Below are 18,014 nucleotides of genomic sequence, written 5' to 3' on the forward strand. Positions count from 1 at the left end.
AACCATAACTACCCTAAAGCTCTTGCAGTCCATTGTAATTATTCAGTCACAAGGCTGCACAAGAATATTTGGAATGGTGGAAGGCACTTGGAATTATGTTGGAAGTGAACAATCGCAGAATTGGAAAGACAAGATGACAAGGGTATGTAATGCAGCAAGAACTGGCTTATTCTATTGTGAACAACACAACTCCCTTAAAAAAAATCTGTTTCTCATTTCACCTGTGCTGCAGATGGCAGGTATTTCATAAATATCAGAATTTCATTTAAATGTTAAAATTTTTATTATTAAATAAATGAATAGCAATAGTTATTTTATTTTAACTTCTTATATTGCATGCATTATTGATTCATATTCTCTGCAATATATATTTTTTTAACTGGTTAGAAATCTATCCTAAAGTGCTCCCCCTGGAGATCATTTTATGGTACTAATTGGCTCCTATTTGGGTGGAGAGATGCTCTTTGGATACTGATTTTTCTTATTTTATTATTGTTGTAATTGCAGCCACTCTTTGGGCTATTTGGAATGCAGTTTTATAGAGCCATGCTCAAAGGAAAGGCTGCCGATGTTTCTCAAGCTCTTAATTATGGCAGGCATGTGGTCATGATCTGTCACAAAGCAATGACTGGGAATCATTCCCTAAATGTAGCTTTAAACCTGTCTACAATTGGAAACGATTTGTTGAATTTAAAATCAAACAGGGAACCAAATTTTGGATCTCAGTAGAAGTACTACAAAAGGAAGAGTTGCTTGCTAGGTGCAAGTTTTGTTTGCAAAGATCAAATGAGGAACCAAATTGTGATACACTGTTAAAGTTAGTTGGCTAAAAGTAAATCCGTAGTACTTTCTCAGACAATTTGTGAAAGCTCAATCCATGCACTTATTAAAGGTGTGGTAGCTGCAGTTGTACCTACTAGTCACTCTGAGGATTGCAGCCATTATTGTGCAATGCAAAACACCTAGTTCGAAGGATTTGAGCAGTTAGGAAGACATTGATGAGTGGCATTAGTGATTTTCTAAACGCTAGGTTGATCAAATCCCAGGAAAATCCTCACTAATGCTTGTTAGCATGCCAATCCTACAGCTTCCTCTTTTATGCAGACTAGTCCTCTTCTTGACCAGAATTTAAGGCTTTCACTCTGACTTAGCATCCATGTTGAAGAGAAAATAAATTTCTTGATGTGGTGAATCTTGTTTGATTTGCTGAATTCCATTAATAGATGATATTGCAGATTGGTAAGAAATTATTAAATATCATTCACATTCTACAAAGATGTACTAATGTACAATTTCTAAAGCATTAATTTTTTGGCAATTTGAGAAACTAGACAATTGCTTTTGCAAAGTGGCTTTGAGGTTCTACCTTATTCTTAGAATCCAGTTTTCAAATCTTACAAGGAGTAAAAGTTTACGAGTCAATTGTCATCAAGTTCACTGACTAATCTGCTCCATTACTAATCAATAGTATTCTTTTTGATAAGTACTAATCAATAGTATTCTGTATTGGTATTGGTTTTTAACTTCTTTTTCTGAACTGATGCATGTATGTACTACCAGAAACCACCCTACCAGCGAAGTTGCAGAATCAATCAGAACCTTCTTAGACCAATGTAATTTATTGGTTCTCCAATGGCTAAGAAGAAGAGCTGGTTCAACATAGTGCAGAGGTTCATTATAAGAGAGACAAACTCTAAACAAGAAATGGTAAAGTAATTTGCTTACTTGTTCAGTTTTGGTCTTTGATTCTGTTCCTCACTGCTAGAACAATTATCAGGATTTTTGGAGGGCTTAAGATCAAAAGATTAGCCTCGTTCACTTCACCGTCATCATTAAATGAAAGAACTCTTGGTGAGGCTGGGGAAGAGCAGATCAAGCATGCTCTTGCTGTGGCCCATGCCACCACTGCTGTTGCTGAAGCAGCTGTTACGACTGCTCTAATTGCTGTTGCGGTTGTCCAGTTCACCCCTCAATATAAACATCAATGTGTAAATGAAGTGGAAGAGTTTTCAGTCATTAGAGTTCAAGGTGAAGCCCCTCAGTCCAACCATCACTGTGTGAGAGAAATCCATGAATTTGCTGCCACTAGAATTCAGTCTGCCTTTCAGGGTTACCTTGTGAGTTTAAAGAAGGTCTCTCTATCTCATATCTCCTTTCTCAAATTTTATTTTTTCTCTGGTAATTGACATGTGTTGGAAACCATGTATATGATATAGTTCTGCCGGATAGAAGAAAACATATATTAGGAATTTGGTATTGACAGAAAATTTATGTCTACTTTTAACTCTAATAATAGCGGCCGGGGGGGGGGGGGGGTGGGGGGGGGGGAGAACACAAATTAGACCTGTTTTTTAAGTTCTCACCGATTGTATAATTATGAAAATATTTGTGAGAGTTTTGCAGGCAAGGAAAACTTTGTGGACTTAGAAGGGAATTGTGAGGCAGAGCTGTATGATGCCAAACTATAACTACCCTAAAGTTCTTCCAGTCCACTGTAATTATTCAGTCACAAGGCTGCGCAAGAATATTTGGAATGGTGGAAGGCACTTAGAATTATGATGGAAGTGAACAATCGCAGAATTGGAAAGACAAGATAACAAGGGTATGTGATGCTGCAAGAACTGGCTTATTCTATTGTGAACAACACAACTCCCATAAAAACCTTTTTCTCATTTATCTCTTTCAGGAACATTAGTCTTCTGCCTGTCTAATTAACCATTTTACATTATAGTATTTTAACTTACTTTGTCTCTAAGTTATGGATGGCAAAATGTTATGATTTTCAGATAGAAACAAGGAATCAAAGAAGGTGGGATGACAGTGTTTTGTCAAAGGAAGAGTCAGTTGCATTGTTTTTGAGTAGGAAAGAGACCATGCTTAAGAGAGAACGGATAAAGGAGTAGTGGTTTATCCATCTGGTAAGGTCCTTTTGCTTTATGATCTTTTGATTATATATTTCTCAAAATTTGGTTCAACTACTGATGTTTTCAACTGAAAATATTTTCAGTAGTCAGCAGATATGGATCAAAACTTAGTAAGTGGAAGATGAAGGCATTGGCTGGATCAATGGGTAGATACACAAATTACCCTAAGTAGAGAACTTGAAGATTTGGACTCGGCTTTGACTTCAAATCGAAGACAAAGAGAGGACTATGAAAGAAGGCAACTTAAGCTAAGAAATGTTGAGGGACAGAGTAAGTTGGAAGGATTGAATTCTCCAACATTTGTTCCCAGAGTATCAATTCATTATAGGAGACCATGCTCATTGGGAGATCATAATTCTTTGTCAAGCTCTCCTGTTGTTCCAACTTACATGAATGCAACTGAATTTGCAAAGGAAAAGGCAAGATCAATGAGCTCGTGAAAAATAAGGCCCATGAATTTTGATACATGCTCTAAAAGCTCTTCACCATATAAGAATAAACTCATATCCTTTATTACTACTGTAGTGCCAAGTGGTGGTAGGAGACTAGTGGTTTCTAGCAGATCTCCAAGCTCAAAAGGCCTTCCAAGTCCTATAAAATCCAGTAGGAAGGTAAAGGATCTCAGTTTTAACTCAAAGTGCTCATTTCAGACTTTGGATAGACATGGCTTTAGATAATTTCAGAAGTTTGGTGCAAGAAGAGAACTTGGTTAGTGTGTCAGGTTGGAGTGGAGAACATAGTCTGTAATTTAATCTAGTTTGAATAGTTAAACAATGGTGTGCTATTTAATCTCATCATCAAATGAGTCTCACTGTAATGCTGCATTGTAATTTAATCTAGTTGGAACTCTACTCTCCCTCCCTCCAAATTGGCCATTAAAGTGTATTGAGGTTTGGGTTGCATGAGAGACTTTTTTTTCTCTGTTCAATACCAATGGATAAGTGTGTTTAACTTTAACCCCCAACGTGCAAAAGAAATAAATAAATCTATTTTACATCACCAAAAATTACATTATTTATTTTAATTACCCACTTTTTAGCAAATCATTTTTTTATAGGTAACTTTTTAAACACATCCGACATCTCTTTTTTTTTTTTCCTTTGCAATGCCGCTAATTAAAATAATATTTTTTTTCCTACCCAATTCCAAAATCCGGCAACAAGTCAGCAACTTCTATCCATTAAAATTAAAAATAATAAAAATAAAAACACCAAACCCAATAGCAACCACCCTCACAATAGCCCAACTACCGCTCAAATACCTAGAAATTTTCACACAAAACCCAACGACCACAGCCACCGCACCACAAAGCCCAACAACCACCCAAAAAAACACTCAACAACCCACGCAAAGGGCCAGTGCCACCACTCTTGACCCAACAACCTTCCACAAAACCCATCGATCACAGCCAAATCAATTTGCAAACTCACACCCAACTTTCCAATTGATTTGCGAACTCAATCCACCACAACGCCACCTCCACAATCTCCCCAGTCACATTGTTGGAACCCCGTAGCCTTGCATGATGCAGAGTCCTATTTGCTCCATTGCTAGCCGAAAAGATTTTTGTGGATGAGAGAGAGAGAGGAATAAAATAAGGGGGGAAATGATTTGCATATTGTACAATGGTCATTTATTTTTAGATGTTACTTTGTAAAAACTTAGCACATTGATGAAGTACCTGATGTGTTGAGGGTGATTTTGTGTGATTCTATGTATTTGGTACTTTATTTTACACAAACAAAATCTAAGACAACTGCTTTTGTCCACTACATTGAAGAAGGAAGAAATACTCTCGTCCGGAAAGAGGTAACATTAGGCAAGGTACTCTAATTACTGGCAAAGGAGCATCCACATCCATGTGCATATGAAGCACATTTTCAAGCGTAGGATAGTGCATTGCAATATCAAATGTTATCATTTGTGCTGGATATGGGGCCTAGGCCTGCCTAATCAGGGAGCCATTATGAGCCCAACCAAGCTTAAGGGAGCTTACTCTTCCAAGCTATTGTAATGGATTAGGAAAACCACACCATTAAACATGGCAGGTTCCTTTCAAGAAGAATTTACTACTACAGCAACTTGATTAACTGAGATACACATCCTAATAGTTTCTGAAGTACTTGCATTTTCAGTCACACAAAGATCACACCATATATGGCCACTGCCCCAAGATACTTGATATTAAATCTAGTACATAAAACCAGATCATTAACTTGAGATTAATGCACAAAACATAATGGACAAAATAATATCAAAAAGAGAGAATCAAATTAAGGGTTACGTTAGTCTAACCTCTCAAATAAAAGTTAAACTTCCTATAAGATCTACCCACTCTGATCTGGAATCTAATTTCAACATCAAGATGTCAATAAATTGAGATGTGGCAGCTCATGTACACAATAGAAAACAATCATAGTAGTCCTCACAGAAGCTTTCGTAAATAACAAGTGAAAACTCAGTAGTATCTACGAAAACAAACTCAATACTTTAAAATAGGTCCAGCATTTCAAATCTGCCGTCTTCAGCAATGCTTAAGCATAATAAAAGCAATGTAAAAGCCTACATATGTGTCTATACCATGCTCATAATCCCAACATATCAAGATTCTTCATCTCAAACTGAGAAAATTAAAAGCAGTTTAATAGCAGTACACATATGTCCATCCAATTCTCATCATCTTTGATAGATTCCATCAAGTGAATTATCACTTTGATACATTTATTCAAAAGTAAAGAGATTTTTCTTCTAATTTCCACTTCCCCTCTCTATGACCGTACAAATACAATTAGACATGAAGTTAGACTAAGCCTATTAAAATTTAAATGTGAAGATTAAAATTGAGATACATGTCAATGCTCTTTAACTTTCTGTTTTCTTTTTTTATTTATTTAATCAGTTTGTCATAGAATCAAATACAATTAAGCAAGTTGCATGTTCCTTAAATTCCAAAAGAAACGGAAAAGAGAAAATGAATATGGCAGATTTACAATTGGTGTCAAGATTCTTCTCAAAAAAAAAAAAATTTTAATTAAAAAAAAAAAAAAGTGTCAAGATAAACTATATACATTTCCTGATAAATAACTGTGCATGGGCAACAAGAGAAAGAAACCAATGCAGTGCCTAATAAACACAATTTCAAACATTAGTCCAGGATGGAAAAATCCTACAATTATATAAAAATTTGCAGAAAAATGAAATTAAACAATGACATTTACAAGCATGCTTATGTTCATGTTCATGCATGACTCAGGTTTTCAAACAAATTCAAGAATGGCACAAAAAAATCCACTTCAGGGTATGCATCAATCATTCCACTTCCATAACTACGCAAGCTACCAAATCAAGTTATCTAGACAAATCAGATCAGAAACTAGTCAGGAATGCAATATGTTACCATTTTTCATTTTCATTTTTTCTAAGTAAACTTTAGGTGGAATATGTTTCTGTATACACATTACACATAATTACCAACTGGTCAAAGTTTTCCCAGTCCTAAGCAAAATTAAGGGTTACATATCATCACACTACAGAAATAACTGCCTAAAACAATCACCATGGTCCAAGAGCCAAGTCCTACAGTTATGAAACCAATATGCGATATGGAGGATTAGGCTATTCTTCATGTTTATCCTAAGTCCATATGACATATAATGGGTATCAAACTCAATATATCAACCGCTTGAATTTTGGGCCACTAATGCAAACGAGGATGTTATCAGGTCCTTAGGTTCCAAGCAATGTATAAAATCAAAAGACCCACTCCAAAACTAATTAAACAAGAGTAAAAATTCCATTTAATTAAATTTGCTTCCCAATATTTAACCCAAACAATCATACCCCCCCACCCTTGTCAGTGGGATGGTACCTCCCCATGCATGAAGTGCTTGGGGGTTACGGGGGGAGAGGTTCAAGCTGCAAGGCCAGCAGCACATATTAATGTATATATTTCTAACAGCCCAGAAATTTAACCCAAACAATCATGTTTCTTAGTCATCAACAATTATTTTCATAAATAAAACAGAAACACACAACTAAAGGACATATGAAAAGCAAGATGAAGCCTAGTGACACATAGACCATCATCAAATAAAATCTGACAGTTCATAGAACTCCATAATTTTTTTTTTTTTGGTATCAGATTAAAAGAGCCCTAAAAACCTACCTTGTTCTACAACAAGTATTTGCACCACTAGTTCCCTGACACAAACCCTTCATTTCGAATAAACTTAAAAAATAATAAAATATGAGAGTGACCAACTCAACAGGGTAGGGCCTCCTAATAATCACTTTGAGGATGATTAGCATCCAAAGAAGAACTTGAGAATTTTATACAACAATAAAGAAACCTATACCAAATCTACATCTTTATATAGGGCTCAAAACCAAATTCATAAGGAAACCATAACACAAAAAAGGAAATAAGGCTAGGTCAAATGAAACTCCTATAACATTTTCTCACTGCTAAACCAAATCAAATAGGAAAAAGTACAAGTATTTTTCATTAGTAATTTACACAAACACAAGGTGGGTCTTGAACCCACAACCTCACCCTCCACCTTGCTCTTGCAAACCAAGAAGTGCCATTTGAGCTAAAGCTCATTAGCCCAAAAATCACGCCAAAAGCTAAAATCAATGCAGCCAAAAACCTCATATTGTAGCTCCAGAATAACCCACCCACAACCATGTTTTTATCTTTACACTTTCTTTGGGGAATTTCATCAAACACTTAAGCGGCACTTTCCCTATGCTATTAATTTTAGACAAATTTGATAGCTTTCATAACCCATCTAGAACCCAGACAAAACCCCACAAAAAGAATCAAACTTTAAAGAGAACATCGAAAATAAAAAGTGTACTAATGGTGAAAGCATCGAAATATTGAACAAAAATGGATGTGTGGGTGAGTCATTAATCACTATCACAGAAGCAAATGCAAAACCCCAAATCCGAGAAGAAAGAGATGAGGTACTGCAGTACATACCGGGAGGATTGATCGATCTCTTTTAAGGTTTTATGATTTTCTCAGCCTCTGGACTCTGGTCTGCTGTTAGTTGTTACTTGTTAAACGGAGCAACGACTGTCCTGCTTATATTTTTTTTAGGGAACTTTTTTTTTTTTTTTTGGATAAAATAATTTTTTTTTTATAAATAATATTATTAGCAAAAAAAAAAATTATTACAAATATATAACATGAATATAATTTGTTGTGTCACTCAATACAATTATGTGATTGAAATTAATTATAAAAAAAATTTAAATTATTGTACATTGAAGAACTATATCTAGATTTTACTATGCTATCATGGACATTGGTTCAATTTCATAAGTAATTTTAATGCATATTTATTAGGGACTTAAATAGATATGAGTTTCTACATTTGTTTTATGAGGTAAAAATATTACTGATTTTCTCAGTCTCTTATTTTTGTCCAAAGAATTAGGGTTTGAATCTCATTTACACTAAAAATGATTCCATTAATGTCTTTTTCTAATAGTAAATAGTGAATAACAATTATTGTAAATTCAAATTAGCTCAATTAATAAAATATTTTATCATCAAATAAGAGAGACCTGATATTCAAGTTCTACTTACAACACCAAAACCAATTAGTGTTTTGGTCAAATAATTAAAAAAATCAATATGGTGTGGATGTCAAAATTGAAAATTTATTTTATCTATAAATTTTATTAAAAAAATTTAAAAATAAAAAAAGAAGAAGAAGAAAAAGAAAGAGATGAATCATCATGCAATTGACACCGTACTGTACATTTCAAATCATATAAGATGAAAATATACTAAGACTTTTATTTTAATAAGTAAATTTTGAAAAGTTTATTTTCAATTTTTAAAAAATTTGTAAACATATCAAATAGTCATTTGGGTTAAATTCTAATTCAGCAGTTGAAAATTTAAATTGAAAAAAAAAAATTTAAACATTCCAAGTTATCTTTTGAAATTGAATATTTACTTTTTAAAAAAAAAATGTAAACATGCCAAGTTATTTCTTGAAATTGAATTCTTCCAACTCAAGAAACGTAATTTTTCCCTAACATTATACTCAATCTCCTATTCCTAATGTCACTTTTACTACTTTCAAAATACTGTAAAAAAAAATAAATGGACAATCCAAATATAATAGCAAGTAATTTTTAAGTCTTTGTTCAAACTTTCACTAAGTTGAGTACTTTGCATCACTAAAGTAGATGTCATATTTATGTAACATTTAGCCATTATCTCTTTATGTCATTTAATGAACAAAGAATCTTAGAGTTCGTTTGGGAACAACTTATTTAGTTGAAACTGAAAACTTTTTGCTGAAAGTATTGCAGATAAAATTAAAAGGTGGCTGAAATAGTACAATAGGACTTATGAATAGTCCCAAAAAGTGTAATAGAACCCATAAATAGTAGCAAAAATAAGCTGAATAATAAAAAAAACTGGGTTTTTAAGCAAATGCCAAATGCACACCTTAGCTAATACCTTTGCAATTGCAGGATATTGATCAATAAAAATAAATTTAGGCTTTTTACTCTTGAATGCATTAAAAATGCTTTCATGCTTGAAAGATTAAGTTATTTCATTGTATAAAAGTGCAGCCTCAAAAATTAGCATCTTTTTTTATTGGTGATTAAAACTTAAAAACAAAACTAATAGACTCAAATTTTTATTTTCTTCTTGTATAGTGTCATAAGTCATAACACTGTCAATAATAAATTATCATTTTAGTATCAACCCAAACTATATTAGCTATCTATTTTTGGCTATCCAATCGTACACAATATAATGATGGATTATGAATCAATGATTGCTAAAAATACCATAATAATTTACTTGCTTCAACATTTATCAAGTCTTTTCCGTCTAATTCAAAGATGGTTATTCTAATCATTTTCAATTTAGCCAAGATTAGCATTTTCAGTAGCTTCTCTACTTATTAACTAGTGTCTTGCCTTAGCCTTAATTCATGTGCTAAATCAACAACAGAAGCTCAGGCTTCAAACATTCTTCATTGTGATTGCATCATGAAAGCATTTTTTGGAAAATATGGTTATGCTCAAATACAAAATAGTATGCCTTTTAATTTTTGTTCTCTCAAACTAATGAAACACTAAAACATACATGATAATTAATCACCTTTTTCAATCAAGTATGATAGTTTAAATGATCTCAGTTGTCTGCTTTTCAGTACATTATTTAGTACCCAAAAATTTTCGAGATGCTAATTCTTTGTCTATCTTACGTTTGGTTAAATAATGTTTTCAAACCACCGCACACCCTTGGTGCAATGATCACTCCACAAATATAAGTGTTTGTGGATTATAGAGAAAAGGGTCAGGGTTCAAATTTTCAGGAGGGAGTTTCACACACATATATATTTAGATTATACTAGAGTAAAATTTATATCTTATATCAAAAAATAATAATTTCAAACATTGGGCTTGTTTGTTAGTGTTGTTTAAACAACAGTTTTCGTTGTTTAAACAATACAACACGTAATTCCACAACACGTAATTCCATAACACTTTTTCACCCACACGTAATTCTACAATACTTTTTCACCCACACGTATTTCCACAAAACTCAAACAGCGTTACTAAATGGCCCTAAATTCCATTCACTATCCATAACTTTCCCATTACTTCTACAACGCCCTTAATGTATTAAACTTCATACCAAACTGTGAGTTCCATTACTTTACTAAATGGCCCTAAATTCCATTCACTATCCATAACTTTCCCATTACTTCTACAATGTCCTTAATGTATTAAACTTCATACCAAACTGGTAAAGTTTCTTATTGCTGAATAAGAATTTAAGGTTCATCCCCTGCTTACACTATTCAGTTTCTTGGTCTAATGATAAAGAGCCATCATTTAAGGTCCATTTGGTTAAGGGTGAAACATGGAGGATGAAAAATAGAAAAGAGAAAAGTGGAGAAAAAACTAATTTTATGGGTGTTTTGATGGAAAATTGGTGGAGCCTATGTGTTTTATCTCCTAGCCCACCAAAATTGTATCTCTCCAATTTGGGGAAAGAAATATTTGTAGTCGATGATTGACCTACCACATTTTCATTTTACATGTTGGACTTGGATATATTGTTGCCTATTTCCTATATTCTTTTTTCTTTCTTTATTTGTGCTTCCTTTCTTTCTTTCTTTTTTGTTGTTGTTAATGTTGTTGTTGAGAAAATCATGCTTTCTTGGATAGTGGACATATTGTTTGCCTTTTTTTTCCCCCCTTAAACTATAAGTGATTATTTCTTTTACTTTTTTTAGGGCATGATTTTTCTTTTTTAATAAATTTGGGTGATTGCCTTTTTTTTTTTTTTTGGCCACTTTTTTGTTTTAATTGGACATCATTTTTTAAACAATTAATAACATATGAGTAAATTTATACTAACTCACTTTTTCCACTCCCAACCAAACACAAAAGAGGGAAATGAAATGTTTTCTATCCTCCCACTTTTCCATCCCTTCCCTATTTTTTATTCTTCTCATGGTTTTAAAAACTGGACCGGAGGCAAAACCATTTTTGCCTTCAATTTCCAATTTAACTCAGTTTTTGACCGATTTTGGCCGATTTTGGGGGTTTTCTAACCGAAGTAGTACCCAATTCCCAGTTGAACCAGTCTGTCCAGTCCAGTTTTTAAAACCATAATCCTCCCACTTTTCTATCTTTTCAACGAAATAGACCCTAATAGTGGATGCCATAGCTTGAAAATATCTCTAAAAAAAATTACATACCAAACATTGGAACCCAAAGCCATCATTAAGAGTGGATTTCATAAGTTGAAAATATCCCTAAAAAAATATAAATAAAATAAAAACTACATACCAAACTTTGGGATCCAAAGTTTTGAAAGGATTATTTGTCATCCTATAAAAAGGGTCATTAAACCAAATACATAATGTTAAGTACAAACAAAAAAAAAAAAGAAAAAAAAAGGCAGATTTTATTATTTTTCATTAATAATGGATAGCTTTCCTTCGAGCTTAAAAATTCTATTAATATTAACATTGGGAAAAAAAATGCACAAGATTTAGAACCCAATTCTATTAAGCCTAAACTGGATTCAATTGTTCAAATTAAAATTTAGACAGACAAATAAATCTTCCAAAAAATTAATGCATTTGACTCCTAATAGGTACAAATATATGACAAATCTCCCACATTATTTTTAAGATTGTACACATTTGAACACAATAATGATTGTCACAAAAGGATATGTCGGGACGTGGAATCCCAAACTTAAGGAAACAACATTGCCGACCTTATAGGGCCCCTAACCCTCGGTCTAGGCATGACTAAACCATTTGAACCAATCAAGATAAATGTACATGGACATAAAGGCATCCTACCAAAGTACGAACTACATCCGAGGATGCCCAAAAGCCTAAGACATCCCACCGAGTTACGTGTTCTATCTGAGGATGCCCAATGACCAAAGACACATCACCGCGGTACGTGTGCTATTTGAGGATAATCGAAATACCTAAGACATACCACCGAGGTACACATAATGTCTGAGGACGCCCTCCTAATCTTCCTATTGAATCCATAGCTATCCACCTGACGTAATTGCATTCAATGCAACAGATAACTTATCAGAATAAAACAAATAAACCCCAAAAGTCTTCATTCCTTATAACCTCAACAAAAGAAGAGCCTGATGGGATAGAAAGGCTGCCCAACCACGTTAGGACAGCACCTACTGTGATATAAGGGGAAGAAGAAAATAAGAAGAGCCATGCACAGGATAAGAATAAGGAAAAAGGAGAAGAAAAGATATAAAAATGAAAGTAGACAAACAACGAGGGTGTTTGAAACATGAGGAGTGAAAATTATAACTGAAAGAAAGAAGAGAAATAAGAAACTTTTCCCTTTATGAACTTGTATAAGAGTGAGATAAATTCTTGGTCCTTATTCAAACTTCCCATTGTGGATTGTTGCAAACCCACAATCTAAATTAATTGTGTATTTAAGAAAGTTATTAATCACGGATTATTTCCTCTCTTCCGCAGGATATAAAGTCATAAATCATGACAAATCTCCCACATTATTTTTAAGATAGTACACATTTGACCATAATAAAGATGTATAAAAAGATATAAAGCCATGGAATATTCAACCATTAAGACAATAATACTAAGAACAAGATGATGTATTTAAGGTCTTTTTGGGATCTGTTTATTTTGCTAAAACTAAAAATTTTTTGTTGAAAGTATTGTAAATAAAGATAAAAGTTAGTTGAAATAGTACAGTGAGACCCGTAAATAGTACTAAAAAGTGCAGTGGAACCCATAAATAGTAGCAAAAATAAGTTGAATAGTAAAATAAGTTGACTTTTTAATCTGAAACCAAACATATGTTGAATAGTAAAATAAGCTGACTTTTTAATCTGAAACCAAACATACACTTAATATTGGAAGAATAACATATGAAGTACCGTCCATGGGTTTTAAGAACAATAAAAGAAAGTGGGAAATAATAATCTTTTCGTTAGGACACTCTAATTTAAACATAAATATAAACCTAAACATATTAAAAATAATAATTCTGAAACAAATATAACTAATATACATAAACATGAAAAACAAATAACAATAATAATAATGATATTTGAAACATTGTTTCTTCTTTCTTTGTTCCGCACCATTTTACTTTTTATTTTATTTTTTTATAATTCCATAGTTATAATGGGTAAGGAGAGAATTAAACCTTAGATGTCTCTATTAAACATCAAGAGGTGTCAATTGAACTATGCCAATTAAAATGTAAGGCTCTTAGCTCACATTATTTTACTAAACTCACATAAATCTTACCTTGTTTTTCCTTAATTGATATCCAAAATCAGGATAATGAACTATTTTATTTAAAATATTACAAAAATATTTTACATAGCATCAAACATAAGTGTAAAGATTCTGAAATTATGATACAAATTAATATGCACAAGAAATTAATGTCAAGTATTTTATAAATTTATGAAAGCATCTTAATCATACACCTTAAATGACACTAAAAAAAAAATTCTTATTTGAATTTTGATAACTATTTTGTCACAAGATTCTTGATAATTATTATAGTATAAGGTTCGTTATATATTTAATTATAACAAAGCTTCGGTTACATTCTTCATACGTGTATTGAGGACTTTTCCATTAACATACGGATGTAAAGGTTAACAAATTAAATATTTTTACTTTGAATAAAGTAACATTATTTTGAAAGGTGTATAAATCACAATGTTTTGTAGTTCATAGAGTATTATTATACACATTAAAAACAAAGTTGTAAATTATTTAACTATCTAATAAATAGTAAATTTCAAGTCAACGACAAATTAAATATGAATTAATTATTGACCCACATTTTTTCCAAACTAATGTTTGGTGCAAAATTATGGATTTTATGTGAAAATTGTCAATGACCTTTGAACATATCAAATGGTAAACTCTTAATCCTTTTCAATCCTTACAAAATTATTAATGATAACATATACATCATTAGTCGCTTGGCACGTTCCAAATGGTAAATTTTCAACCCTTTCTTCAAATAATATATAAAAAAGCATAAACATAAATATAATAAAAATAATAATAACAAGACATAATCATCACTAATGAAAGGTAAACATAAAAACAATAACACCAATAATGTAACATTGTTTCTTATTTCTTATTTCCCACCATTTTACTAAATTTACATAATCAACCTCTTTTTTGTTTTTATTTTATTTTATTTTTTTTGCTTGGTGTGAAGACACTTTATCTTGTACCAACCTGTATTAAAGTCCTTGATTCCTATGACATAGAGTTATTTTATTTACTAAAATTACTTTACCTCAATGTCAAGCGCAACAGTGTATTTACAAAGACTCAAGCCCACTCCCTAATTTCTCTAACAAAGTGAAGAGGCCACTTAGGGACAAGAACCCTAATATCACTCCATCTCCCACTTACCCCCACCCCCCTCCAAATGTGCCTATGAATTCAACTTAGCTAGAAATTCCATACATCCATCCACATACATACATGCTTATTGTTTCCCTTGTTTTGAGTTCATTCTTCCTAAGATAATAATTAAGAAAGGCCTTGTGAGGGGGAGATTCTTTACATTCCATCGTTAGGGAAAAAAAATAGTCTCTCTCTCACAAAAGGCACACCATTTATATTCCATATTATCTTTCTTGAAATCATTAACCATTTCATCTTGAGTCATGCTAGATCATCCATACACCATCTCTAGTTTGCATATCAAACTACAGTAGCAATCAAACGAGGGGCTTATCAATCGATCACACAACTGCTAAGAAAAGAGGGAATGAACTTGTCATAATATTTGTCATCTTCCTTATATGATTTTATAAAATCCTTTTGTTTGTTTATTTTCTTGTATGTTACAAGTTGTCTCTTTTATGTTTTGTTGTTTATTTCAAAATAAGTATGCACACAACACACAAAGTCAATCTGAGTATATAAGTTAGTTTATTAGCACATTGGGCTTAGGCCCATTTATTGTTGTACTTGTCCAACACTTATATTATTTGTACTACACACATATTGTGGCTATATAAAGGCTTGCTCTTGCACTATTTATACATCGAATATTTAGAAGTGACCCAAACTTAGAGGGTTAAATAGTATTTAGCCCTATCCGAAAAATCTAAAACAAAAAAAAAAAAGTATTTAGCCTATAATAAATAATAAATGTAGTGTCACTTTGATTGGGACAAGTAAATGTTGTCTCCATATGTCATACGGACAATTCTTGTATCATTTACTTTATTCACTTAAGATTATTGTACATCATGCTTTTGTGTCAAAAGCCTTGTACTTTAATTGGTTGATACCTTCTAATGTATTAATAACGTTTATGGTTCAAATCTCCCCTCCTTCATTGTAACTAATATCAAATTATTAAAAAAAAAAAAAAAAAAAACTTGTTTTTGGTATGTGACTCACCATAGTATATTAAAATTTTCAAAATAGTTTGCTCTAGCTAAAATTCTATTAATAAACTTTCATAAAGTTTAAAATACTACTCTAATTAAAATTTTGTTGTCAAAACGTTCCAAAAGAATTTTTATTATTTATTTTAAATTATTTTAATAGTCTAACATGACTTTTTATTTGGCCATGTTATATCATGACTCAAAGTAAGTGTTACATGTCATACAATACTCAATATGTTTAAGATTTAACTTTAATTAAAAATTGATTCTCAAAAAGAAAATACTTTAATTAAAAATTTTGTTACCACAATATTTAATATAAAATAAAATGAAATAAGTTCTATTGTTTGTTTTAAATTATTTAAATAATTATTAGCTTCAACAAAAACTTAGTATTTTTGTCACATATCATAAGATAAATTTTCTTTTCTGAATCTATTTTATTGGCCAATTTCAATGATAATAGTTTATGTTTTAATTACATATAATTTAAGGACTAAATAAAAGTTTGAACCGTTGAAGCCAATTGAAACCTAATTATATAGGTTCTTTCATTCTGCTCTTCAATTCAGTATAGGAATAGTCTTCATTCTCAAAAAAAAAAAAAAAAAAAAAATCAGTATAGGAATAAATTATAACTACAGTGAGGAAAAATGTAATAGCAATATAAGCGTACAAAGCCTAATTCTCAATTTTGGGCCTAAACCCATCTACTATGCCTAATAATGCTTCTTGAGCAAAAATCACCCACGGAAATTGTAAGGACACAATTTGTAATGACTCACAAAATAATGTTGAGTTCGCACGTTATGGGCCCAAACAATATGATTTGTAGAGCGTGGGCTTGAAAGGGTAGGCCTTGGACACCGGACAGCGGTTAGTCATGGTTTCTATGGAAATTTATACGAGGGTGAACCTGGCGTGTCTAGCAAAACCTTCTTCTGGTGCGGCCTGAGTGGTTCCGGTCCTCAGACCTCATCCGAGGAGCTTAGTGTTCTTCTCATTCTCCTTTTTTGGGACTTCTTGGTCTGGGAGACTAGTCCCCCTCTCAATTAGTTCTCTTTCCCTTTTATACTGGCATTTACCTTCCTTCCAATGTCCACGTGTAAGTTCCACTTTCTGGGGTGGAGACTTGTCCTATCAGCCCATACCTAGAGTGGTTGGGGGTGGTTGTAAAAGCTGAATAGCATGGTGAAAAGCATGGACTTGTCTGACGCAGAGTTCTTTATTACAGTATTGACAGCTTTTTTACTTGTCCTGCCCCTGCACTGAGCTCATCCTTTCCTTTAGGCATTCTGTGGGGTGCCGAGCATAAAATCGTCCTCGGCCATATCCTTTGGCCTTTTTTTGGACTTTCATTATGCGACCTCGGCAATTGTTCTCCTCGGCTTAGGCCTTGGGCCCTAATGTAAAGTGGGTCAAGGTCGCAAATTCTCTGGTCCCACAGAAATAATGTCCTTCATTTGTGCGATAAATGTTGTATTTCACATTACTATACATGAATATAAATCTCTATCTCACTTTTAGTATTTCACTTTATTAATCCTTATTCAATGTAATGTCATGTGTCTATTTTTTTATTAAAAAAACTTTAATTATTTTATTAAAAAAGAAAAAAATATGTAACAAATTATAATTGATGGAATATAGAATAAAACATTCGAAATATGATTGATGAGCATTATTCCCCACACGCTCGTGTTTACACTCACTTGCACACTTGAATACACACAAACTACACAAACAGAACAAACACAAATAGTAAAAAAGAAAGAAGAGTTCTTAAACAGCCTGGCCAAGACAAAATAAGAGAGTTTTAACTTCTTCTTCTTCTTCTTCTCTTTTTTTTTTTTTTTTTTTTTTTAATTTTTTTATAATAAAAGATATTAAAAATTATATATAATTATTGTTCAGTCTGGGACCAAAAATTGAATTTTTAAAAATTAGGACCGGACTCAACCGGATACCTTAGAAAGTTAGAAATCTTTTTTTTTTTTTTTTTTTTTTTTTTTTAAATTAGTAGTGGAGAATAAATGGATTTTTTTTTCCTTTTTGGATTTTGGTCTTCTTAAGAAGGGCAAAATATATTTTTTTGAATTTTAATAGTTGTCAATTTGATTCCTATTATT

General features: G+C 32.3%; 1 protein-coding gene and 1 pseudogene across 6 annotated transcripts in view; both read left to right on the forward strand.

Annotated features, from left to right (window-relative positions):
- The window catches only part of LOC126724230 (putative disease resistance RPP13-like protein 1), a 134,388-nt gene that overhangs the window by 8,127 nt on the left and 108,247 nt on the right, over positions 1-18,014 (forward strand). The gene's annotated exons all lie outside the window — the stretch shown is intronic.
- Positions 1-18,014, forward strand: part of LOC126724237 (protein IQ-DOMAIN 11-like) — a 53,944-nt pseudogene that overhangs the window by 3,094 nt on the left and 32,836 nt on the right.

The sequence above is a fragment of the Quercus robur genome, chromosome 4, assembly GCF_932294415.1.
Source record: "Quercus robur chromosome 4, dhQueRobu3.1, whole genome shotgun sequence".
Classification (NCBI taxonomy): domain Eukaryota; kingdom Viridiplantae; phylum Streptophyta; class Magnoliopsida; order Fagales; family Fagaceae; genus Quercus; species Quercus robur.